The sequence below is a fragment of the Salmo salar genome, chromosome 05 (genome assembly GCF_965601325.2).
Source record: "Salmo salar chromosome 05, fSalSal1, whole genome shotgun sequence".
In the NCBI taxonomy this organism is placed as follows: Eukaryota; Metazoa; Chordata; class Actinopteri; order Salmoniformes; family Salmonidae; genus Salmo; species Salmo salar.
This window is the reverse complement of record NC_138295.1, coordinates 82,138,163-82,165,581: the sequence shown is the minus strand read 5'-3', so window position 1 is coordinate 82,165,581 and position 27,419 is coordinate 82,138,163. Positions and strand designations below refer to the sequence as shown.

Below are 27,419 nucleotides of genomic sequence, written 5' to 3'. Positions count from 1 at the left end.
AAGAGGGTCCACTCTTGCAGTCACTTCTCTCTTTTCTTACAGTAATTATGAAGCATGTTTTACTAGTTGAATGTCTACTGCCTATGTAACCAACACTTACTGGGCCTTTACAGTTCATATCTATTTCTGCAGTCGATCAGGCACTACATCTCTCCATTTAGTCTAATACAGTTCATATCTATTTCTGCAGTCCATCAGGCACTACATCTCTCCATTTAGTCTAATACAGTTCATATCTATTTCTGCAGTCCATCAGGCACTACATCTCTCCATTTAGTCTAATACAGTTCATATCTATTTCTGCAGTCCATCAGGCACTACATCTCTCCATTTAGTCTAATACAGTTCATATCTATTTCTGCAGTCCATCAGGCACTACATCTCTCCATTTAGTCTAATACAGTTCATATCTATTTCTGCAGTCCATCAGGCACTACATCTCTCCATTTAGTCTAATACAGTTCATATCTATTTCTGCAGTCCATCAGGCACTACATCTCTCCATTTAGTCTAATACAGTTCATATCTATTTCTGCAGTCCATCAGGCACTACATCTCTCCATTTAGTCTAATACAGTTCATATCTATTTCTGCAGTCCATCAGGCACTACATCTCTCCATTTAGTCTAATACAGTTCATATCTATTTCTGCAGTCCATCAGGCACTACATCTCTCCATTTAGTCTAATACAGTTCATATATATATCTGCAGTCGATCAGGGACTACATCTCTCCATTTAGTCTAATACAGTTCATATCTATTTCTGCAGTCCATCAGGCACTACATTTCTCCATTTTGTCTAATAACATCAATATCCCGTTCCTCTTTTTCACCAGTTGTGCAACATGCTGAGAGGCAGTTTCATCATTCAAAGAATTGAAGCAAAGTAACCCCTCCAGATGACTAACAATTAATTCATCCCTAGTATACATTTTAAACTAAAGGTTTTTCTACAGTTGAAGTTGAACTGTTTTTTTAATCAAATGAGTTCACATCATCTGTCTAATCTCACAAGCATTCACATTTGAAATATATATGCATGATTTGTTGATAGTTTATAGTTGATATCCTGAGGCACACTAGCTAGCGTTAGCCATGGCAGAAAGACATGGAGACTCCTCCTTTCAGCAAGTCCAGATTAACTGCCTGCCTCACTACAGTGTGACTGAGTCTCCTGCTGGAATGAGGCATGCTGGGGCTCTGAGCTCAGCTCCATTCTTTGGCCTCTCCTTTGTAAATAAAGCTTTTGTTTTTTTGGGGCAATGGGCATCCCACTTTCTGCCTTTCTACCCAATCACAGCTACAGACAGCAGCTTCAAATATTGCTCAACACACAGCTGACTGCTTGAACAGGAGGGACAACCCTTTTCCTCTAGTTGTTGGGAAATGTAGGCCCAGTGTCCTAGTAGTTGGCTGCTGGCAGCAGAACACTGTCCGAGGGTCCAATTAGAATGAGCAGGTTTGATTTCTAGTTTACCTCTTCCCCGCCACTTGTATATGACAGATTCATTGCAACATTTATTCCATGGCAAACAAGGTAGGGGGACAAGTGGGGGACACAAAGTGATTATTAATCATAGCAGAATGAGCAGTTTAACTGTAAGTCTCTACACAGCCACAGATAAAGGAACACACCATCCCACCACCTTTCCTCAGAAAGTGTTCCTCTGTGTGTGACTGAGGCAGTCAACAGAAGCAAGCCTCTGAGTTGATCCCATAATGCCTCCACTCCCGTTGTTCTCTCCTTTGTTCAGTTAGTTTCAGGGGGACTGTTAAGAAAGAGTTGCATTACTTTGGAGACGTGCCCTGAAATATAATGGGAGAGAGAGCAGACCAGAGTTCCTGTGGAAAGTGTGAGACCTCGGAATGAGCTGGCGGAGAAAAACCCATTAAAGAAACTACGTATGGCCATTTTTCATTCAGCTAGCTATTAATAGTCAGGCAGGCTAATGGTGTCTAGTTGAATGCATCGTTTTTCTGGTGACATAATTAGCTCTAGGCTACTTTGTCATCAGGTCAGACCTGTGTCCCTGTTGAGGTTGTTTTTCCTCATATCAGGCCTCAGTCCCAAATGGCACCCTATTCCCTGTATAATGCCCATAGTGCTCTGGTCAAAAGTAGTGCACTATATAGGGAATAGAGTGCCATTTGGAACACAACCCCGGTGCTACTAGGAAAAGCAGTTGATTGTTTGAGTGTCTGACTATGGGTCAGCATGTGTTTGTTTGTTTCCAATGAGGGTCAGTGGAATACATGATTGGATTTAGGCCTCCTCTAGACGTGACAGTAAATTGAATAGATTGTGCTGACCTCAGGTGGGGCTGTAGTCCTGGTAGAGGGAGGTCATTACACTGAAAGGCTGTTATATTCGTAGTCTGGTTCAGACAGAGACCTCTGGTATGTATTCATATCATTTACCATGTGAACGTCTTCCAAGTTCTTTTATTTTTTATTGATTTGTTGGGATCCCCATTAGCCTCCATCAGTGGTGACAGCTAGTCTTGCTGGTGTCCTACATATAACGAAAAATACATCACTGACAAAATACTTTACAATTTAGTTAATCAAGATAGCTTGTGTTTATTACTGGAATGGACTCAGGGTAGCCTTGTTCTAGATGTGCTGGTGTTTATTACTGGAATGGACTCAGGGTAGCCTTGTTCTAGATGTGCTGGTGTTTATTACTGGAATGGTCTCAGGGTAGCCTTGTTCTAGATGTGCTGGTGTTTATTACTGGAATGGACTCAGGGTAGCCTTGTTCTAGATGTGCTGGTGTTTATTACTGGAATGGTCTCAGGGTAGCCTTGTTCTAGATGTGCTGGTGTTTATTACTGGAATGGTCTCAGGGTAGCCTTGTTCTAGATGTGCTGGTGTTTATTACTGGAATGGACTCAGGGTAGCCTTGTTCTAGATGTGCTGGTGTTTATTACTGGAATGGACTCAGGGTAGCCTTGTTCTAGATGTGCTGGTGTTTATTACTGGAATGGACTCAGGGTAGCCTTGTTCTAGATGTGCTGGTGTTTATTACTGGAATGGACTCAGGGTAGCCTTGTTCTAGATGTGCTGGTGTTTATTACTGGAATGGACTCAGGGTAGCCTTGTTCTAGATGTGCTGGTGTTTATTACTGGAATGGACTCAGGGTAGCCTTGTTCTAGATGTGCTGGTGTTTATTACTGGAATGGTCTCAGGGTAGCCTTGTTCTAGATGTGCTGGTGTTTATTACTGGAATGGACTCAGGGTAGCCTTGTTCTAGATGTGCTGGTGTTTATTACTGGAATGGACTCAGGGTAGCCTTGTTCTAGATGTGCTGGTGTTTATTACTGGAATGGTCTCAGGGTAGCCTTGTTCTAGATGTGCTGGTGTTTATTACTGGAATGGTCTCAGGGTAGCCTTGTTCTAGATGTGCTGGTGTTTATTACTGGAATGGTCTCAGGGTAGCCTTGTTCTAGATGTGCTGGTGTTTATTACTGGAATGGTCTCAGGGTAGCCTTGTTCTAGATGTGCTGGTGTTTATTACTGGAATGGACTCAGGGTAGCCTTGTTCTAGATGTGCTGGTGTTTATTACTGGAATGGTCTCAGGGTAGCCTTGTTCTAGATGTGCTGGTGTTTATTACTGGAATGGACTCAGGGTAGCCTTGTTCTAGATGTGCTGATGTTTAATACTGGAATGGTCTCAGGGTAGCCTTGTTCTAGATGTGCTGGTGTTTATTACTGGAATGGACTCAGGGTAGCCTTGTTCTAGATGTGCTGGTGTTTATTACTGGAATGGTCTCAGGGTAGCCTTGTTCTAGATGTGCTGGTGTTTATTACTGGAATGGTCTCAGGGTAGCCTTGTTCTAGATGTGCTGGTGTTTATTACTGGAATGGTCTCAGGGTAGCCTTGTTCTAGATGTGCTGGTGTTTATTACTGGAATGGTCTCAGGGTAGCCTTGTTCTAGATGTGCTGGTGTTTATTACTGGAATGGTCTCAGGGTAGCCTTGTTCTAGATGTGCTGGTGTTTATTACTGGAATGGTCTCAGGGTAGCCTTGTTCTAGATGTGCTGGTGTTTATTACTGGAATGGTCTCAGGGTAGCCTTGTTCTAGATGTGCTGGTGTTTATTACTGGAATGGTCTCAGGGTAGCCTTGTTCTAGATGTGCTGGTGTTTATTACTGGAATGGTCTCAGGGTAGCCTTGTTCTAGATGTGCTTTTATATTCAGCCAACTTCTCTGACTATGCTTCCATCAGATATGGGACCAGGCGCGTCTCGGAGTGCATTGAAAATGTTGAGAGGATCATTTTAGGAACTCATTATTTTCTATCCTTCTAGTTTCCGGTGTCTGTATCATTTGAGGACCGGTTGGCACATTTAGTCATGTAAGACAAACACAAGTGGTATCAGAAGAGGTCAATAACATTGTCACAATGTGTTGTGTGTTCTAATCAAATGTATTTATAAATCCCTTTTTACATCAGTAGTTGTCACAAAGTGCTATACAGAAACCCAGCCTAAAACCACAAACAGCAATGCAGATGATGAAGCACGGTGGCGAGGAAAAATTCCCTAGAAAGGCAGGAACCTAGGAAGAAACCTAGAGAGGAACCAGGCTATGAGGTGGGCCAGTCCTCTTCTGGCTGTGCCGGGTGGAGATTATAACAGAACATGGCCATTAAGGCCAGATAGTTCTTCAAGATGTTCAAACATTCAAAGATGACCAGCAGGGTCAAATAATAATGGTCTCAGTGTTTGTGACTGTTGAGCTGTTCTCTAGTGTGTCGTGAACCTTGTTTAGATAAAACACTATGCCCTCGTGACACTTTGGAGGGTTTCCCCTACACTGAACTCAGGACCTGGTTGGCTGCAGGTAGTGTCCTGCACGGGTCAGTTTTTTGGAGCTGCACCCACGCCGGCCACATCAATTCCTAGCCCCACCCGATATCCGACATCGGAACAGATTTTTCCCCTCATCCCAACCCATACACATAGAATTGTTCCAGCTGATCCATGACCCGCCAAATAACATCAGTTTAATTGTTTTGATTACTCCAGAGTAGTAGGTTATTATTCCCTTCCCTGAATGAATGAATTTGTCTGCATGTCTATTCAACATTTGGATAAAAGGAAACCATGATATGCCAGATACGTAGTCCAAAATCTGTTCCCTGACAGGCAGTGCTGATGTCTTTATCCTGTATCTCTCTAAAACTGACACAATCAGATTCATTCAGAATAACTAGGAGACTTTGCAGCATGACTTAAAGCAACAGCTGACAGTGTCCTCAAGGGGTGTTGCTTTCCATGACTGTAATTCCTCCATGAAATAGCCTGCTGGGTCTTTGAGTCCACAGCAGGGTTGGGCTCAAATTAAATTAATTCAGGAAGTAAACTGAAATTACAATTCAATGACTGAAAAAGGAGCATCTAATTTTAATGACCTCTAAGTTGAAAAGGAGAAGCTATTTATTTATGTGGAAAGTTTTTAAATGTGTGTTTTTTAAATTCAAATCAGTCAAATGACTGCCTTCAGTGAGAATTGAGCCCAACACTGGTCCACAGTGCAGTGAGAATTGAGCTCAACACTGGTCCACAGTGCAGTGAGAATTGAGCTCAACACTGGTCCACAGTGCAGTGAGAATTGAGCCCAACACTGGTCCACAGTGCAGTGAGAATTGAGCCCAACACTGGTCCACAGTGCAGTGAGAATTGAGCCCAACACTGGTCCACAGTGCAGTGAGAATTGAGCCCAACACTGGTCCACAGTGCAGTGAGAATTGAGCCCAACACTGGTCCACAGTGCAGTGAATGACAGGGTTGAAAGGGAATGTCTTTTGTGATCACATGAGTCCTTTCTGAGAAGCTCTGTCTATGGATTTGTATTGATTTTCTGGCTAGGGAGTGTCTGGCATGGGGGCAGGGTGTAACCACTCAGCACCAGATGGGAGATGGTTATCATATGACATATGACCCCTTAAGGTCATAACACACAATACAACACCTGGGAAGCCTTTGTCTCCCGGACCTTCATTTTAGGGTTGTCACGATACCAGTATCACGATACTCAGAAGTATTGTGGTAAGGAAACAAAGCTTGAAGCGGATTTAATTTCTTGAGAAAACAGTCCTAATGATAGAAACAAACAGCATGATGTTGTCACATTTGTTTATTTTGCAAGCTATTGCATCCACAAGTTTACATAAAGTAGGGTTTTATCAGACCATAGAGTTTAGTCTAATCCGTGTTTTCTTTTTTGCCATGGAAAATCTGCTGTCGTAGTATAGCGATACTGGTATTGTGACAACACTACTTCATTTCACCTTTAGATGTATCTCTATGATGTTTTCTGTGTCTACATCAGCCATCTGTCTGGACTAGATCACTCCATGTGTGGGCACTGTCATAGAATCTCATTCTCGTTCTGTTGGCACAGTTACATTTTCTGTGTTGTCTTGTCAATGTTTTATTAGCCACTGTCTGCTGCTCTCAGAATATATATCCTCCTCCAGTCATGTTGGTGTGTCATGGTGTGAGCAGCATTCTGTCATGGATCATAGCCCAGGAACCTTATGGGTGGGATTTAGACACTTCTGTGTTCTAGTTGAATCACCATCATTGACTGGTTGAGCTAAAAAGTGCATTATTTTTCAGCTGCTCTATCTAGTTATGTTTTACAGTCTTTTACACCACATGAAAGGGTAGGCTGGGCGTGGTGCGAAGCCCTGGGTTGGCGTGGTGCGAAGCCCTGGGTTGCAAATACTTGACATTTAAAAAATATATACTTTATCTGTGTCTAGAGCTTTCCTGACTTATAGAACCAATAGAAAAAGTCCCAAAACTGCAAACCCTGCCCAGGTTTTAACTTGAGGTCTAAATGGTGAGTGGGCTTGGGTTTCCATTAGAGGTCGACCGATTATGATTTTTCAACGCCGATACCGATTATTGGAGGACCCAAAAAAGCCGATACCGATTTATCGGGCAATTTAATAAAACATTTTTTTACATTTAACTTAATATAATACATCAATAAAATCTATTTATCCTGAAATAAATAATGAAATATGTTCAATTTGGTTCAAATAATGCAAATACAAAGCGTTGGAGAAGAAAGTAAAAGTGCAATATGTGCCATGTAAAAAAGCTAACGTTTAAGTTCCTTGCTCATAACATATGAAAGCTGGTAGTTCCTTTTAACATGAGTCTTCAATATTCCCAGGTAAGAAGTTTTAGGTTGTAGTTATTATAGGAATTATAGGACTATTTCTCTCTATACTATTTGTATTTCATATATCTTTGACTATTGGATGTTCTTATAGGCACTTTAGTATTGCCAGTGTAACAGTATAGCTTCTGTCCCCCTCCTCGCCCCGAACCATGAACACATCGACAACAGCCACCCTCGAAGCATCATTACCCATCGCTCCACAAAAGCCACGGCCCTTGCAGAGCAAGGGGAACAACTACTTCAAGGTCTCAGAGCGAGTGACGTCACCGATTGAAACGCTATTAGCGCGCTCCCCGCTAACTAGCTAGCCATTTCACATGGGGTACACCAGCGTAATCTCGGGAGTTGATAGGCTTGAAGTCATAAACAGCTCAATGCTTGAAGCACAGCGAAGAGCTGCTGGCAAACGCACGAAAGTGCTGTTTGAATGAATGCTTACGAGCCTGCTGCTGCCTACCACCGCTCAGTCAAACTGCTCTATCAAATCATAGACTTAATTATAACATAATAACACACAGAAATACGAGCTTTAGATCATTAATATGGTCAAATCCGGAAATTTCGAAAACAAAACGTTTATTCTTTCAGTGAAATACGGAACCGTTCTGAGCCAGGTGGCCCAAACTGTTGCATATGGGGCGGCAGGGTAGCCTAGTGGTTAGAGCATTGGGCTTGGAGCCGAAAGGTTGCAAGTTCGAATCCCCGAGCTGACAAGGTACAAATCTGTAGTTCTGCCCCTGAACAAGGCAGTTAACCCACTGTTCCTAGGCCGTCATTGAAAATAAGAATTTGTTCTTAACTGACTTGCCTAGTTAAATAAAGGTGTAAAAATATATGTATATATACTCTGACTCTGCGTGCAATGAATGCAAGAGAAGTGACACAATTTCCCTAGTTTAATATTGCCTGCTAACCTGGATTTCTTTTAACTAAATATGCAGGTTTAAAAAAAATAAACATCTGTGTATTGATTTTAAGAAAGGCATTGATGTTTATGGTTAGGTACATTCTTGCAACGATTGTGCTTTTTTCTCAAATGCGCTTTTGTTAAATCATCCCCCGTTTGGCGAAGTTGGCTGTCTTTGTTAGGAAGAAATAGTATTCACACAGTTCGCAACGAGCTAGACGGCCCAAACTGCTGCATATACCCTGACTCTGTTGCACAGAACGCAAGAGAAGTGACACAATTTCCCTAGTTAAAAGAAATTCATGTTAGCAGGCAATATTAACTAAATATGCAGGTTTAAAAATATATACTTGTGTATTGATTTTAAGAAAGGCATTGATGTTTATGGTTAGGTACACATTGGTGCAGCGACAGTGCTTTTTTCGCGAATGTGCTTGTTAAATCACCCGTTTGGCAAAGTAGGTCCCGTGTGGCTCAGTTGGTAGAGCATGGTGTTTGCAACGCCAGGGTTGTGGGTTCGATTCCCACGGGGGACCAGTATGGGGAAAAAATGTATGAAATGTATGCATTCACTACGGTAAGGTCGCTCTGGATTAGAGCGTCTGCTAAATGACTAAAAATGTTTAAATGTATTTGGCTAAGGAGTATGTAAACTTCCGACTTTAAGTACATGACGTAATGAGGCCACGTAAAATGTTGCGCTACACGTGCAACACAGCATTCCTAACCTAGCCCACAATGTCTGCTGTGTGGATCGAGCAGTCAAGTCGAACAGTCATTTGAAAGAGTAAGAAAATTTCAGCTAGACAACTCAAAGGCGAAATCCATTAAAGCCAAGATAATGGAATTCATTGCCCTTGACAATCAACCATTCTCTGTCGTGGCTGATGTTGGCCTTCGCCAACTGGTCGAGCACCGGTACACACTACCTATTTTTCAGATGTTGCCCTACAGGAGTTACACACAGTAATAGCATCACGACATACATACTATGGAACGCCGTTTGGGTCTTTGCGTGTCAAAAAAGATACAGTAGCACTGTCAAAGCTGTACAAACAGGTCTGCAAACAAGCAAACACCGGCCACGAACGATGTGTTTACAATACCGCGTTGGTAATAAAGCTTCATTTGTTCGACCACAACTTCTGGGGTAGCTAGCTTTAGCTTGGTACCTAGCTAGCACCAATACAACCAGCCTGAAAACAATGACCAGTAGAAACTGCAGTCATTTTCATTATTCTTAGCAATGATTTAGAAATCATTGTAAGTAATAACTAGTTTGCCATTTGTTCGCCTATTGAAATTGAACTTCATTTCACGTAAATAGCTAGCTAACGTTATAAGCAGCCAGCTAGCTTCATTTGGCTAGTGAGGTTCGACTGGACCGGGTTATGTGTTGTATTTGGTAGCATTGCCTTTAAATTGTTTAACTTGGGTCAAACATTTCGGGTAGCCTTTCACAAAGCTTCCCACAATAAGTTGGGTGAATTTTGGCCCATTCCTCCTGACAGAGCTGGTGTAACTAAGTCAGGTTTGTAGGCCTCCTTGCTCGCATACGCTTTTTCAGTTCTGCCCACAAATGTTCTATAGGATTGAGGTTAGGGTTTTGTGATGGCCACTCCAATACCCTTGACTTTGGAATGTCCTTAAGCCATTTTGCCACAACTTTGGAAGTATGCTTGGGGGTCATTGTCCATTTGGAAGACCCATTTGCGAACCCAGCTTTAACTTCCTGACTGATGTCTTGAGATGTTGCTTCAATATGTCCACATCTTTTTCCTTCCTCACTATGCCATCTATTTTGTGAAGTGTACCAGTCCCTCCTGCAGCAAAGCACACCCCACAACATGATGCTGCCACTCCCCGTGCTTCACGGTTGGGATAGTGTTCTTTGGCTTGTGAAAACTCCCACTTTTTCCTCCAAACATAACGATGGTCATTATGGCCAAACAGTTCTATTTTTGTTTTATCAGACCAGAGGACATTTCTTCAAAAAGTACTATCTTTGTCTCCATGTGCAGTTGCAAACTGTAGTCTGGCTTTTTATGGCGGTTTTGGAGCAATGGCTTCTTCCTTGATGTGCGGCCTTTCAGGTTATGTCGATATAGGATTCGTTTTACTGTGGATATAGATACTTTTGTACCTGTTTCCTCCAGCATCTTCGCAAGGTCCTTTGCTGTTGTTCTGGGATTGATTTGCACTTTTCGCACCAAAGTACGTTCATCTTTAGGAGACAGAACGCGTCTCCTTCCTGAGCGATATGACGGCTGCGTGGTCCCATGGTGTTTATACTTGCATACTATTGTTTGTACAGATGAACGTGGTACCTTCAGGCGTTTGGAAATTGCTCCCAAGGATGAACCAGAGTCAACTTTGACATCGGTTTTTAACATCGGCGTTCAACTAGACATCGGGCCGATACCGATGTTGGCATTTTTAGCTAGTATCGGCCGATTCCGATATGTTCACCGATATATCGTGCATCCCTGCTTGTGTTACTAAGTGTGCCCTGATGTTAACGGTCAATGAAGTACTTGCAACTCCCAATGTGCTTTTCAGCTATCGCTAAGTGGTGCCAGGCTGGTCAATGGAACTTCTAGGGAATGCTAATGTGGAGCAGTTTGTTTGTGTAATACAGAGAAGTGAAGTCACAGTGTAGTTTATGGGCTGTGTGTCCTGTTGGTGAGTTATTGTGTGGGTGCTGATGTTCCAGAACCATCAGACTGGAACAAATCCTTTCACTAAAGAAACAGCACGGTGTGGAACACACTTTTTCTGAGAGAATTCCTGTACTCGCTCTCGCTCTCTCTGCACTGTTGATAACAATCCTGACCTTGAGTCTGTGATCTAAGCTGCCTGACCCATGTACTGAGAGTCAGTGAGTCAGAGTAACTGACAGAGAGGTCTGTTTAAAGTGCCAGGCTTGGCCATCCATCTGTGTAATGTCCCTGGGGTTGTCCAGGCTGTCACAAAGGTAATGGACTGGGACAATGTATTTAGAGGGAGTAGATGAGGAATCGTCACCACATGAAAACAGGGCATTGAGTTGAATATTGATTCATTGAATAGAGCAGACCTTTCCCCCTGTGTGTGGCTGTGTGTGTGGCTGTGTTTTGTTGATGACGTTTACACTATCGAGTCAGCTGCAGGATCATGTTGCTGTATATCTTTGGTGCTGCTGCTCTCAAACACATCACGTGTGTGTGTGTGTGTGTGTGTGTGTGTGTGTGTGTGTGTGTGTGTGTGTGTGTGTGTGTGTGTGTGTGTGTGTGTGTGTGTGTGTGTGTGTGTGTGTATATCCAGTATGTGTAGACAGCTATAGCAGCAGCAGGAACAGCAGTAGCAGGAATGTGTGGCACAGCAGCACTGGCCCTCTGAGCTCACGGCCCCCTAGCCTACAGGCTGATGATACGATGGTGATGTGATCAGTGTGCGCTTGGCTCAGCTTTCCCCACATGGAGGCTCGCTGCCCGGGCTCAGTGTGGCTGCTGACGAGGGGAGGGATACAGGCTGTCTGGCCCACAGAGGCTGTCTGGCCCACAGAGTGTGCATCCCAGATAGCACCCTATTCACTACGTCATGCACTACATTTGACCAGAGCCCTGTGGGCCCTACCTGCACTACTATGTACTACATGGGGAATAGAGTGCCGTTGGGGACAGTTGCTACACTACATCGCCCGCCAAACAAGGTTGTTCAGTCTGTTCTCCTTCCCCGGCACATGCAAATATCCTCCTGTAAATGAGTGTCTCCCTGTGTTTATATTTCTGGTCAATTTACTGATTTTATATAATTCCTTATTATGCAGCATTGTTGAGAGTCAACCTGCAAGTAAGCATTTCATTGTACTGTGTACCATGTTTATCCTGTGCATATGACAAATAGATTTGACGTGTGTGTGTGTGAGAGAGAGAGACGTGTTCACATGGGCAGATCATCTCTCCTGTAATTAGTGTTGTCATGGTGATCTATCCAGAGGTCTCTTAGGTTGTACTCTTGTCTGGCACAAGGTCAGTGGCTCTATAACCAAATAGTCTTAAAGAGGTCATAAATATTCAGTAGGATTTGAATGTGAATGACATTGAAAGCCCTCCAACTACCTTGTGTTGTCCAGTATGTTAGTTGTGTAATGTATTATGAATGGTGTGTTCATTCCCAATGCTCAGGCGCTTCATCTGATTGTAGTATTTCCTGGTTTCTGTGGCTGTTGCGTCATATCACATGACATATGAGATGTAGAATAATATTGCATGCTTTGTAGAGGTCACGTTACAATGGCAAGAGCCTTTAGTGGTAGTTTTAAGGGCTTTCAGTCATCTGTTGCTGGGGGCTGTGTGTGTGTGTGTGTGTGTGTGTGTGTGTGTGTGTGTGTGTGTGTGTGTGTGTGTGTGTGTGTGTGTGTGTGTGTGTGTGTGTGTGTGTGTGTGTGTGTGTGTGTGTGTGTGTGTGTGTGTGTGTGTGTGTGTGTGTGTGTGTGTGTGTGTGTGGAGCGAGATCTGTTTTCACATACACACCTGTATGATGCCCTCAGTTGACCCTTTGTTCAGGTTTAGCAGCTGTAAAAAGGGAATTTACAGCAAAAAATTGTGACAAGCAACGGCACAGCCTTGTCTTATGCATATAAACTCAGCAAAAAAAGAAACGTCCTCTCATTGTCAACTGCGTTTATTTTCAGCAAACTTAACATGTGTAAATATTTGTATGAACATAAGATTCAACAACTGAGACATAAACTGAACAAGTTCCACAGACATGTGACTAACAGAAATTGAATAATGTGTCCCTGAACAAAGGGGGAGTCAAAATCAAAAGTAACAGTCAGTATCTGGTGTGGCCACCAGCTGCATTAAGTACTGCAGTGCATCTCCTCCTTATGGGCTGAACCAGATTTGCCAGTTCTTGCTGTGAGATGTTACCCCACTCTTCTACCAAGGCTCCTGCAAGTTCCCAGACATTTCTGGGGGGAATGGCCCTAGCCCTCACCCTCCGATCCAACAGGTCCCAGACGTGCTCAATGGGATTGCGATCCGGACTCTTCACTGGCCATGGCAGAACGCTGACATTCCTGTCTTGAAGGAAATCACACACAGAACGAGCAGTATGGCTGGTGGCATTGACATGCTGGAGGGTCATGTCAGGATGAGCCTGCAGGAAGGGTACCACATGAGGGAGGAGCATGTCTTGCCTGCAATGACAACAAGCTCAGTCCGATGATATTGTGACACACCGCCCCAGACCATGACGGACCCTCCACCTCCAAATCAATCCAGCTCCAGAGTACAGGCCTCGGTGTAACGCTCATTCCTTCGTCGATAAACGCAAATCCGACCGTCACCCCTGGTGAGACAAAACTGCAACTCGCCAGTGAAGAGCACTTTTTGCCAGTCCTGTCTGGTCCAGCGACGGTGGGTTTGTGCCCATCGGCGACGTTGTTGCCGGTGATGTCTGATGAGGACCTGCCTTACGACTGGTCCACAAGCCCTTAGTCCAGCCTCTCTCAGCCTATTGCGGACAGTCTGAGCACTGATGGAGGGATTGTGATGGAGGGAGCACTGATGGAGGGATTCCTAGTGTAACTCAGGCAGTTGTTGTTGCCATGCTGTGCCTGTCCCGCAGGTCTGATGTTCGGATGTACCGATCCTGTGCAGGTGTTGTTACACGTTGTCTGCCACTGCGAGGACGATCAGCTGTCCATTCTTATCTAGGTAGATATGGTGTGTAATATGAATATGTGTTGATGTGTAGTGTATATATCTTTAAAAGAGACTTTGGTCTCAGCATGACCCCCTGTTAAAATAAAGATGAAATATATCAGCTATGTAATCCTCTGCGATGTTTAAGAGCTCATTGGCAAAGACTTACGACTTAGAGGTGTTCTTTATTTCATTTAATCACTTTTAATTTTCAAGTTTGTTTTGCTGCGCTTCCACCGGCCGATCCCGTGATCAGCTGTGTGTTGTAGTGCGCATGTGAATGCTTGCCAGTATTTACCGTGCACAGGGTGACGTCGAGCACCTTGTGTTGTTTGGTTTGGAATGAAGCCTATGCATGGAATTAGGGAATATATTGTTGATACTAGTAGACTAAGGTATATATCTTTTTAGATTTTGGACCCTTCCTGTGTTTTGCTTGTTTTGTCAGTCTTTTTTTTTGTCAACTTTAATGTTGTATTACCTAGCCTATAAAAAAACTCTACCTGATTCTGCACCTTTTTATTTTGCGTCCTGTTGTGTCATGGTCTATCTAAAGGCATCCGCATGCTTCTTAGACGAAACCGTTCAGAAGAGTTTGTGCAAGTATTATGGTGATGGTTTTGTTAGTTGTGGACTTGGATAAGGGTTTTGTTAGTTGTGGACTTGGTTAAGGGTTTTGTTAGTTGTGGACTTGGGTAAGGGTTTTGTTAGTTGTGGACTTGGATAAGGGTTTTGTTAGTTGTGGACTTGGGTGAGGGTTTTGTTAGTTGTGGACTTGGGTGAGGGTTTTGTTAGTTGTGGACTTGGGTGAGGGTTTTGTTAGTTGTGGACTTGGGTGAGGGTTTTGTTAGTTGTGGACTTGGTTAAGGGTTTTGTTAGTTGTGGACTTGGGTGAGGGTTTTGTTAGTTGTGGACTTGGTTAACCTCTTGGGGCTATGTGGGACGCTAGCGTGCCACCTGTGGTGCACCCTATCAACAGCAGGTGCATTTCAAGAGCGGCAAATTTGAAACCAAATAAATGTCAAAATTCAAATTTTTCAAACATACAACTATCTTACACCCTTTGAAAGATAAACACCTCCTTAATCTAACCACGTTGTCCGATTTCAAAAAGGTTTTACGGCGAAAGCATAAAGTTAGATTATGTTAGGAGAGTACATTGACAATAGCTGTGTGTAATGTTTTGTCAATTCAAAGACAGGCGTCACCAAAACCATAAAATCAGCTAAAGTTATGCACTAACCTTTGACAATCTCCATCAGATGACACTCCTAGGACATTATGTTAGACAATACATGCATTTTTAGTTCTATCAAGTTCATATTTATATCCAAAAACAGCGTTTTACTATGGCGTTGATGTTCAGGAAATCGTTTCCCTCCAATAACCGGCAGTCAAGTCAGCACAACAAATTAAATAATTAATATTAGAAAACATTGGTAAAATATTATATTGTCATTTAAAGAATTATAGATTTACATCTCTTGAACGCAATCGACTTGCCAGATTTAAAAATAACCTTACTGGGAAATCACACTTTGCAATAATCTGAGCACTGCGCCCAGAAAAATACGCTTTGCGATACAGACTAACCGCCATGTTGGAGAGATCAAAAATCGAAAATACTATGTAAATCATCCATTACCTTTGATTCTCTTCATAAGATGTCACTTCCAGGAATCCCAGGTCCATAACGAATGTAGTTTTGTTCAAAAAAGCTCATCATTTATGTCCAAAAAGCTCCGTGTTGTTAGCACATGATCTAAGCCCGCCGGACTTCACTTCATGAACGAGGGGAAAAAATATATTTACGTTCGTTCAAACATGTCAAACGTTGTATAGCATAAATCATTAGTGCCTTTTTTAACCAGAACATGAATAATATTCAAGGTGGACGAATGCATTCTCTTTTAAAACGTATTGGAACGAGGGTAGCCAACATGACCTCGCGCGCCAGAGTCTAATCGGCCATCACCGTTCCAAGGCTCTTGTTCGGTCAGATCTCACAGTAGAAGACTCAAAACACTTTGTAAAGGCTGGTGACATCTAGTGGAAGCAATAGGAAGTGCCAAAACATTAATAAGCCCCTGTGTGTTTCAATGGCATAGGCTTAAAGGTAATTCAACACATCAGGTATCCACTTCCTGTCAGAATCTGTCTCAGGGTTTTGCCTGCCAAATGAGTTCTGTTATACTCACAGACACCATTCAAACAGTTTTAGAAACTTTAGGGTGTTTTCTATCCATATATAATAAGTATATGCATATTCTAGTTACTGGGTAGGATTAGTAACCAGATTAAATCGGGTACGTTTTTTTATCCAGCCGTGAAAATACTGCCCCCTAGCCCCAACAGGTTAAGGGTTTTGTTAGTTGTGGACTTGGGTGAGGGTTTTGTTAGTTGTGGACTTGGGTGAGGGTTTTGTTAGTTGTGGACTTGGGTAAGGGTTTTGTTCGTTGTGGACTTGGTTAAGGGTTTTGTTCGTTGTAGACTTGGGTAAGGGTTTTGTTCGTTGTGGACTTGGGTAAGGGTTTTGTTCGTTGTTCGGGCACACATTTTTTCTCGAGGCCAGACAAAGTTCAGGAGCCGACGTGCATGTCCCTTCATCCATGATTGGTCAACTGTAAGGATTCTTCAATAAAGTATATGTTGTCATTCAACGAGAGACGACTAGTTTTCATGCACATTTTTTATTGAGAAATACTGCACCCAACATCTTAGATGTGGCGGCTAGCCGCCAGCCGAACTGAGGCATGCTGACGCCTTAAGACCAACAGACATGTTACCTTCTTCACAACGTGGCTTTAAGTTATAATCATGTCCTACATTTTATGAAGTATTTTCTAATTTCACACTGTTGATGTTCTGTTTCTCAGTACTAGCAAAACTGGGACAGGGAGGTTCAAAACCTTCTCTGCATTACTGCACCCTAAAATGAATAAATGTTTTTTATTTGGTTTTACTGTTCCACTTTATCTTGACATTCTCACAGCTTAATATCAGTCTTGTAACTTCTCCTGAAGTGTGAAAAGGACATCAAAGCTGTTGTTGATATGTCTTACCAGTCTCCCATGTGGTTTGATAGGGCTATAAATACTCAAACAGACTTCTGCAAGCACCAGACAGTGAAAGAGAAAGTTGAGGCTCACCAACATTTATGTTCTGAGTGGAAAACAGGTCCTTCCATCCTTCACCCCTCCCATAGTACATCCTGCTGGCTGCTACCCGTCTTACATGGGCCCGTTCCATGAACAAGCCCTAGTCCATAACCCCTAGCCCCTATAGGTCCTAACACCTAGGCACTTGTTTATATACATGAAGTTCCTCAGACTGAGAGGTTGTTTCTGAACAGAGCCACAATAGAGGCTGGTTATTTTCCCTCCTGAACCAGGGGATACAGTGACCTGCTGTGACCTGACCTGCTTTCCTATTGATTATTTAAACATCTGTCCTGTGGGTCCTTTTGAATTTGCCTGGCAACCCAATTCATGTTTCTCTTCTCTCCTCCCAGGTTCCGTCTACAGGAAGTGATCTGGTCTGGTGGTGGAGTAGTGTAGTCAGGTGGTGGTGTAGTCAGGTACGGTGTGATCCAGGGTGTATAGCCGCTGCTGCCTCTCTCCCTCCACCTGACACCCGCTGCTGGCCCTGCCCATGGCACATACTGCTCTCCTGTGAAACTCATCCAGCAAGCTGGACACCGCAGCTTCGCACCACAACACCTCCACCTCCGCCCTTCCCCACAGGGAACCCTCCAATCCGCAGCCAAACTACCCCAGCGCGCACGGCCCCCGCGAAGTGCAGTATGTGAGTGAGGTCTCGGCCCCCGATGACGTCACCACCGTCTACAGAGATGCCGGGACCATCACTGGTACGTGCAGTACAGCCCTCACAGTAATAGACTAGCTCCATCTGGAATTCAACACCTTTATGTCCTGAGTGTTGCTGCTTCTGGAATTGAAAGTTTGATGGAACATGAACCACAAATTGCTTCTTTTATTTGAGTGGTCAGTGGGTGTGTTATTGTTTAAGCATTAGATGTTTCCATGTGGTCAATGGGTGTGTTATTGAATGTGGGATATACAACACAAGCACTTAAAACAAGCCATAGTAGAGGAACAGCTGCCAATAGTTTCTTATTCATCATCAGAATGATTCTCCACAGAACAACGAATATGCTCTCGCTCGCTCTCTCTCTCCCCGCTCTCGCTCGCTCTCCCCCCGCTCTCGCTCTCTCCCCGCTCTCGCTCTCCCCCCGCTCTGGCTCGCTCTCCCCCCGCTCTGGCTCGCTCTCCCCCCGCTCTGGCCCGCTCTCACTCGCTCTCTCTCGCTCGCTCTCCCTCGCTCTCGCTTTCCGCCGCTCTCGCTCGCTCTCCCCCGCTCTCTCTCGCTCTCTCTCGCTTGCTCTCGCTCGCTCTCCCCCGCTCTCGCTCTCCCCCGCTCTCGCTCGCTCTCCTCTCACTCGCTCTCCCCCGCTCTCGCTCTCTCCCCGCTCTCTCCCCGCTCTCCCCCCGCTCTCTCTCCGCTCTCGCTCTCTCCCTGCTCTCTCTCCCCCTCTTCTTACCCCCATTGTTTCTCTCTAGAAGTTGACATAGACAGACTGTGTCCTCATCACTGTTCAGGTAGAGACCTGTGGCAGTAGTTCTAGGTCAGGCTCTGCAGTGCATCAGTCAAACCATTATTCAAACACCCAGAATGACTGTCTGCATCCTAAAGGGCACCCTATTGCCTTTATAGTGCACTACTCCCTAATGGCATAGGGCCCTGGTCAAAAGTAGTGCACTACATAGAGAATTGGTTCCATTTGGGATGCATGCCCTGTCTCTGTATGGTCTGGATAAACTACACTGCAGGAAGAGAGAGAGAGAGAGAGAGAGAGGGCAGTATCCGTTACACTGAAGCCTGCTATTGACAGTTATAATGCAGCTGCAAGGCAAACAAGTTCATGTAAACCCTCTCAATGCTTCTGTCTGTGAATAGAAATTAAAAGTGGCTTCTCAAGATGTAAGAATAAAGTTGTGGCGTCAGTGTTTCAGTCCCAGGGGACTGGCAGGGATGGTGCCCAGCAGACAGCACAGCCTCGCAGAGCACAGCGCTTCACTGAGCAGAGCAATGCAACCCAGCAGTCCCTTTGTGTGGGTATCAGGGGAACGAACCCAGCAGTCCCTTTGTGTGGGTATCAGGGGAACGAACCCAGCAGACCCTTTGTGTGGGTATCAGGGGAACGAACCCAGCAGTCCCTTTGTGTGGGTATCAGGGGAACGAACCCAGCAGTCCCTTTGTGTGGGTATCAGGGGAACGAACCCAGCAGTCCCTTTGTGTGGGTATCAGGGGAACGAACCCAGCAGACCCTTTGTGTGGGTATCAGGGGAACGAACCCAGCAGTCCCTTTGTGTGGGTATCAGGGGAACGAACCCAGCAGTCCCTTTGTGTGGGTATCAGGGGAACGAACCCAGCAGTCCCTTTGTGTGGGTATCAGGGGAACGAACCCAGCAGTCCCTTTGTGTGGGTATCAGGGGAACGAACCCACACAACACATCTGTCTGAGTCACTGGAGAGATCTGCTTGTTCACCACAACAAACCCAACCACACCATACCCCTGCGCCCTACTATTTGCCTGTACCCATCTCACTTTGTCATGGCCTAGCTTTGTCAAATCATAGAATTACATATAGAACCATTGAATTTTAGGATCACAGTGGGCAAAATCATATGCTCTGGGTGGTGTTTAATCAGCATTTCTGTTGAACAGTACCAGTATTGGCAACCTGACAAACAGAGTCCATGGGGAAATGAATGTCACAATTCACTATGATGACAGTTTCATCTAACTTAAGGCTGCATTATTGTGGCTTCTGCTGAGTACTTTAAAATGACATTCTTATTGATTCAAACACATCTCAGGAGGGAGTTACAGAGGGTCTCCGTCACAAATGGCACCCTATTCCCTTTATAGTGCACTGCTTTTGACCAGGGTCCATAGGGTTAAAAGTAGTGCACTATATAGAGAATAGGATGTTATTTGGGACTTACCAGGCTATCTGTAACCCAGGAAATGCTGGGGGGAGGGGCGGCTTAACGGGCCGTAGTGAGGGAAATGTGGTGAGAATGAGAAACCAAACTCTATTGTGACCTGCCACTGACTGTCACTTCCTGTCATGAGGCCAGTTAGGGGACCAGATTATGCTGCTTGCTCAGTGTGCGTCCCAAATGGCACCCTGTTCCCTATATAGTGCACTACTTTTGACCAGAGGCATATGGGCCTTGATGAAAAGAAGTACATTGAATAGGGTGGCATTTGGGACACACGCTCAATGTTCACTCTGCGAACTCCCAGGGGGCAGTGGGACTGCATTTCTCCTCATTCTGCTGGGTCCTGTTCAGTAGAGAAGAAACACTTTGAAATGGAGGGAAACAGGGAGGTGCTATGCTGTATCCAAAACTTGTCCAATGAGCACACAGATTTTTTGTTTCCATTACAAACTCACCCAAATCCAGATAGCTGATGTTCTGAAAGAGCTGCAAAATCTGGACCCCTACAAATCAGCCGGGCTAGACAATTTGGACCCTCTCTAAAATTATCTGCCGAAATTATTGCAACCCCTATTACTAGCCTGTTCAACCTCTTTCGTATCGTCTGAGATTCCCATAGATTGGAAAGCTGCCGCGGTCATCCCCCTCTTCAAAGGGGGAGACACTCTGGACCCAAACTGCTACAGACCTATATCTATTCTACCCTGCCTTTCTAAGGTCTTTGAAAGCCAAGTTAACAAACAGATTACCGACCATTTCGAATCTCACCGTAACTTCTCCGCTATGCAATCTGGTTTCAGAGCTGGTTATGGGTGCACCTCAGCCACGCTCAAGATCCTAAACGACATCATAACCGCCATCGATAAGAGACATTACTGTGCAGCCGTATTCATCGACCTGGCCAAGGCTTTCGACTCTGTCAATCACCACATTCTTATTGGCAGACTCAACAGCCTTGGTTTCTCAAATGATTGCCTCGCCTGGTTCACCTACTACTTCACCGATAGAGTTCAGTATATCAAATTGGAGGGCCTGTTGTCCGGACCTCAGAGACTGCCACAAGGTTCAATTCTCGGGCCGACTCTCTTCTCTGTATACATCAATGATGTCGCTCTTGGTGCTGGTGATTCTCTGATCCACCTCTACGCAGACGACACCATTCTGTATACTTCTGGCCCTTCGTTGGACACTGTGTTAACTAACCTCCAGATGAGCTTCAATGTCATACAACTCTCCTTCCGTGGCCTCCAACTGCTCTTAAATGCAAGTAAAACTAAATGCATGCTCTTCAACCAGTCACTGCCAGCACCTGCCCGCCCGTCCAGCATCACTACTCTGGACGGTTCTGACTTAGAATATGTGGACAACTACAAATACCTAGGTGTCTGGTTAGACTGTAAACTCTCCTTCCAGACTCACATTAAACATCTCCAATCCAAAATTAAATCTAGAATCGGCTTCCTATTTCACAACAAAGCATCCTTCACTCATGCTGCCAAACATACCCTCGTAAAACTGACCATCCTACCGATCCTCGACTTCGGCGATGTCATTTACAAAATAGCCTCCAACACTCTACTCAACAAATTGGATGCAGTCTATCACAGTGCCATCCGTCTTGTCACCTAAGCCCCATATACTACCCTCCACTGCGACCTGTATGATCTCGTTGGCTGGCCCTTGCTTCATACTCCTCGCCAAACCCACTGGCTCGAGGTCATCTACAAGTCTCTGTTAGGTAAAGCCCCACCTTATCTCAGCTCACTGGTCACCATAGCAGCACCCACCCGTAGCACGCGCTCCAGCGGGTATATCTCACTGGTCACCCCCAAAGCCAATTCTTCCTTTGGCTGCCTCTCCTTCCAGTTCTCTGCTGCCAATGACTGGAACAACCTGCAAAAATCACTGAAGCTGGAGACTCTTACCTCCCTCACTAGCTTTAAGCACCAGCTGTCAGAGCTGTAAATAGCCCATCCAATCTACCTCATCCCCATACTGTATTTATTTATCTTGCTCCTTTGCACCCCAGTATCTCAAATTGCACATTCATCTTCTGCACATCCTACCATTCCAGTGTTTAATTGCTGTATTGTAATTACTTCGCCACCATGGCCTATTTATTGCCTTACCTCTCTTATCCTTCCTCATTTGCACATGCTGTATATAGAGTTTTCTACTGTATTATTGATTGTATGTTTGTTTATTCCATGTGTAACTCTGTGTTGTTGTATGTGTCGAACTGCTTTGCTTTATCTTGGCCAGGTCACAGTTGCAAATGAGAACTTGTTCTCAACTAGCCTACCTGTTTAAATAAAGGTGAAATAAAATAAAAAACTGTATTTCAGCTGAAGACAGCCAAGCTGACATGCATACAGACAGACTGCAGTATATGGCAGTGACACTGACTGCAACTTCCCAAAACTGTTGGAAGCAGCTCTGAGTTACCAACAATGAAACGTTTGTTGTACCCTTTACCTCTATGCTGATGAATGAATGGTAACATGTAGTCTCTTTTCTGGAGTTGGACCCTTGCTATGAGTACAGGAAGCAGCTCAATGGCATTGAAGGACTGAGAGCTGTGCTGCTGTGGTTCAGTGCTGCCCCCTGGTGGGGTTAGGGTCCTGGCATTGTTCTGTTCGGTGTAGGGTGAAGTTTCCCCTAGGTACAGATCTAGGATCAACTTCCCTTCCCCCAATCCTAACCTTAACCATTATTTGGGAAAATACAAAAAACTGACCCAAGATCAGCATCGAAGGGTAACTATCCCTTCCGTTGTTCTGTTCCTCATCAGACAGACAGGCCAGGCCAGGCCAGTTGATTGTCTGAGGAGATTAAAGTATTTAATTTGTTTTCTAGCCAGGGATTCACTACAAGGTGGAATATATTCCCTTTTATTGTAGTAAGGCTTATCCAATAAGAATCTTATGTCCTATAATTCTGTCTCTTTTTACTTAGTTTCATACCATGCTGATTTAATTTATTGGTACAGTGCTGTATTCTTCTGGTTGTAATAGCAACGCCAGTGGATGTTACTGAACCCTCCTTTGTTCACTCCCAAACCCATCTCTCCCACTGTGTCCCACATGGTTCCATTTGGGATTCATCCTCAGTCCATGCTGAAGCCTCCACAACCGTTTCTCTGCTCCCCATGTGTCCCAGTGGTTGCCATAGGAGCCGTGGATTTGCCATGCTTCAGTGTGGTGATGTAGAGTATTAAGTAACATGAATGGGGTTTGGTGACAAACCACACACTGGGTTAATATCCATTCATTAGTCTGTTTTAGCCTCTGTCTCAGGCTTCCATCTCCTGAGTGAAGCCAGGACATCTGAGACTAACTAGGCTGTCTGATATCATGCTGCTGGGCGACGTAGTACATACCCAGGCTGTGGTAGGTTGGGTTCAGTAAGGTTGTAGTGAACAGATGTACTGTAACTACAGTAGGTACCCAGGCTGTGGTAGGTTGGGTTCAGTAAGGTTGTAGTGAACAGATGTACTGTAACTACAGTAGGTACCCAGGCTGTGGTAGGTTGGGTTCAGTAAGGTTGTAGTGAACAGATGTACTGTAACTACAGTAGGTACCCAGGCTGTGGTAGGTTGGGTTCAGTAAGGTTGTAGTGAACAGATGTACTGTAACTACAGTAGGTACCCAGGCTGTGGTAGGTTGGGTTCAGTAAGGTTGTAGTGAACAGAGGAGATGTACTGTAACTACTTTCTCTGAGAGATATCTTTCAAAGACATATAAAAAAGGTACATCACATGATTATAGTGTTACTAAAGTTCATGGGATGTTTACAAAGCTTAGGGCTCATCTTGTGCTGTTCTCAAAATAACATTAGTGCTCATTTAGCTAATCAAGTAGTCTGGAAGTACCTGAACAATATCATGCTAACTTTAGTCTATATTACAACAGGATACTCAGTCTAGAACAGGATGATACTTCACACCAGTGTGCATCCTTTTCCCACTGGCAAAATATGGGCAAATATGAATTTTGTTCAACATGTGTATACAATTGTAATCTTCTCCAGTAGTATCAGTAGAAGGCTATTTTATTGATACAGATATGGCTTATTGAGGTACACACTGAGGTAAAAATATCATGCAAATACTGCTACTATATTACTGCCCACAAGAATATAGATAGGAAGTTGAAGTCATTAACACATGTATGCAGTACTGTTAGCAGTTAACGGATAACGGGTGCTATATCGTAGTGTGTTCAGTTTTGGACTTAAGATACTTTAAATATTAAACTTTGCCATGTGAACTGAACCCAAAGTTCCTGTCAGGGGGCTGTGTGAGTGTTGATTTCTGGCTTGGTGGACTTTGTTTGTTTGTCAGTACGTATGTCAGTGTCAGTGTGTCCACATGCCATTGTTGCTATAATCTCTCGTGGGCAGACTACGTTAACAGAGCAGCTGACCAGTTACACAAGACTTTAGTTCCGGGTTAACTGAGATTGTTCTCTTTCGGCTTCTCTTTCTGTCGGATATGCAGTTTTAGCCACACACCACAGATATTCCCACAGCCTGATGTATCCATGGGAACAGTTTGTGTGTAGACAAAACAGTTGGAATCAGCCAGAGCCTTTCCATTAGTCCAGTGAGCAGTGGTCAGGCCAGCTGAATGGAACGGAGTGAGACTGACTCATAGCCCGGCCCTGCACTGTTCACCAAGTTCTGCTTTTCCTCTGGGACAGACCAAGACACACAACAGCACAGTTGCCATGGCGTCAGGAGCCGTTAAGCAGTGTCATCTGTCTGGTGGATCTGTGCCAGACCCAGCCTCTTGGCAAGACCACATGAATTCCAACCATAGCCAGTGTAATGTAGGGGGCTTATTACAACCATAGCCAGTGTAATGTAGGGGGCTTATTACAACCATAGCCAGGGTAGTGTAGGGGGCTTATTATAACCATAACCAGTGTAATGTAGGGGGCTTATTACAACCATAGCCAGGGTAATGTAGGGGGCTTATTACAACCATAGCCAGTGTAATGTAGGGGGCTTATAACCATAGCCAGGGTAATGTAGGGGGCTTATTACAACCATAGCCAGGGTAGTGTAGGGGGCTTATTATAACCATAGCCAGGGTAGTGTAGGGGGCTTATTATAACCATAGCTAGTGTAATGTAGGGGGCTTATTACAACCATAGCCAGGGTAATGTAGGGGGCTTATTACAACCATAGCCAGGGTAATGTAGGGGGCTTATTACAACCATAGCCAGGGTAATGTAGGGGGCTTATTACAACCATAGCCAGGGTAGTGTAGGGGGCTTATTACAACCATAGCCAGGGTAATGGAGGGGGCTTATCATAACCATAGCCAGGGTAGTGTAGGGGGCTTATTACAACCATAGCCAGGGTAGAGTTGGGGGCTTATTACAACCATAGCCAGGGTAGTGTAGGGGGCTTATTGCAACCATAGCCAGGGTAGTGTAGGGGGCTTATTACAACCATAGCCAGGGTAATGGAGGGGGCTTATTATAACCATAGCCAGGGTAGTGTAGGGGGCTTATTACAACCATAGCCAGGGTAGTGTTGGGGGCTTATTACAACCATAGCCAGGGTAGTGTAGGGGGCTTATTACAACCATAGCCAGGGTGGAGGGGGCTTATTACAACCATAGCCAGAAAAATGGAGGGGGCTTATTACAACCATAGCCAGAGAAATGGAGGGGGCTTATTACAACCATAGCCAGAGAAATGGAGGGGGCTTATTACAACCATAGCCAGAGAAATGTAGGGGGCTTATTACAACCATAGCCAGGGAAATGGAGGGGGCTTATTACAACCATAGCCAGGGAAATGGAGGGGGCTTATTACAACCATAGCCAGGGAAATGGAGGGGGCTTATTACAACCATAGCCAGGGAAATGGAGGGGGCTTATTACAACCATAGCCAAGGTAATGGAGGGGCTTATTACAACCGTAGCCAGGGTAATGTAGGGGGCTTATTATAACCGTAGCCAGGGTAGTGTAGGGGGCTTATTACAACCATAGCCAGGGTAGTGTTGGGGGCTTATTACAACCATAGCCAGGGTAGTGTAGGGGGCTTATTACAACCATAGCCAGGGTAATGAAGGGGGCTTATTATAACCATAGCCAGGGTAGTGTAGGGGGCTTATTACAACCATAGCCAGGGTAGTGTTGGGGGCTTATTACAACCATAGCCAGGGTAGTGTAGGGGGCTTATTACAACCATAGCCAGGGAAATGGAGGGGGCTTATTACAACCATAGCCAGGGAAATGGAGGGGGCTTATTACAACCATAGCCAGGGAAATGGAGGGGGCTTATTACAACCATAGCCAGGGAAATGGAGGGGGCTTATTACAACCATAGCCAGGGAAATGGAGGGGGCTTATTACAACCGTAGCCAGGGTAATGTAGGGGGCTTATTATAACCGTAGCCAGGGTAGTGTAGGGGGCTTATTACAACCATAGCCAGGGTAGTGTTGGGGGCTTATTACAACCATAGCCAGGGTAGTGTAGGGGGCTTATTACAACCATAGCCAGGGAAATGGAGGGGGCTTATTACAACCATAGCCAGAGAAATGGGGTGGGCTTATTACAACCATAGCCAGGGAAATGGAGGGGGCTTATTACAACCATAGCCAGGGAAATGGAGGGGGCTTATTACAACCATAGCCAGGGAAATGGAGGGGGCTTATTACAACCATAGCCAGGGAAATGGAGGGGGCTTATTACAACCATAGCCAGGGAAATGGAGGGGGCTTATTACAACCATAGCCAGGGATAGATGGTAGGGGGCTTATTACAACCATAGCCAGGGATAATGGAAGGGGGCTTATTACAACCATAGCCAAGGGTAATGGAGGGGCGTATTACAACACCGTAGCCAGGGTAATGGAGGGGGCTTATTATAACCGTAGCCAGGGTAGTGTAGGGGGCTTATTACAACCATAGCCAGGGTAGTGTTGGGGGCTTATTACAACCATAGCCAGGGTAGTGTAGGGGGCTTATTACAACCATAGCCAGGGTAATGAAGGGGGCTTATTATAACCATAGCCAGGGTAGTGTAGGGGGCTTATTACAACCATAGCCAGGGTAGTGTTGGGGGCTTATTACAACCATAGCCAGGGTAGTGTAGGGGGCTTATTACAACCATAGCCAGGGAAATGGAGGGGGCTTATTACAACCATAGCCAGGGAAATGGAGGGGGCTTATTACAACCATAGCCAGGGAAATGGAGGGGGCTTATTATAACCATAGCCAGGGAAATGGAGGGGGCTTATTACAACCATAGCCAGGGAAATGGAGGGGGCTTATTACAACCATAGCCAGGGTAATGGAGGGGGCTTATTATAACCGTAGCCAGGGTAGTGTAGGGGGCTTATTACAACCATAGCCAGGGTAGTGATGGGGTTTATTACAACCATAGCCAGGGTAGTGTAGGGGGCTTATTACAACCATAGCCAGGGTAATGGAGGGGGCTTATTATAACCATAGCCAGGGTAGTGTAGGGGGCTTATTACAACCATAGCCAGGGTAGTGTTGGGGGCTTATTACAACCATAGCCAGGGTAGTGTAGGGGGCTTATTACAACCATAGCCAGGGTAATGG

The 27,419-nt window shown here is 44.8% G+C and overlaps 1 protein-coding gene across 1 annotated transcript in view; it reads left to right on the top strand.

Annotated features, from left to right (window-relative positions):
• The window catches only part of LOC106573947 (trafficking kinesin-binding protein 1), a 79,779-nt gene that overhangs the window by 3,674 nt on the left and 48,686 nt on the right, over window positions 1-27,419 (top strand). Inside the window, exon 2 of the mRNA XM_082975731.1 lies at window positions 17,316-17,672. The gene's annotated coding sequence lies outside the window, so the exon portion shown is untranslated. The remainder of the gene's footprint in view (window positions 1-17,315; window positions 17,673-27,419) is intronic.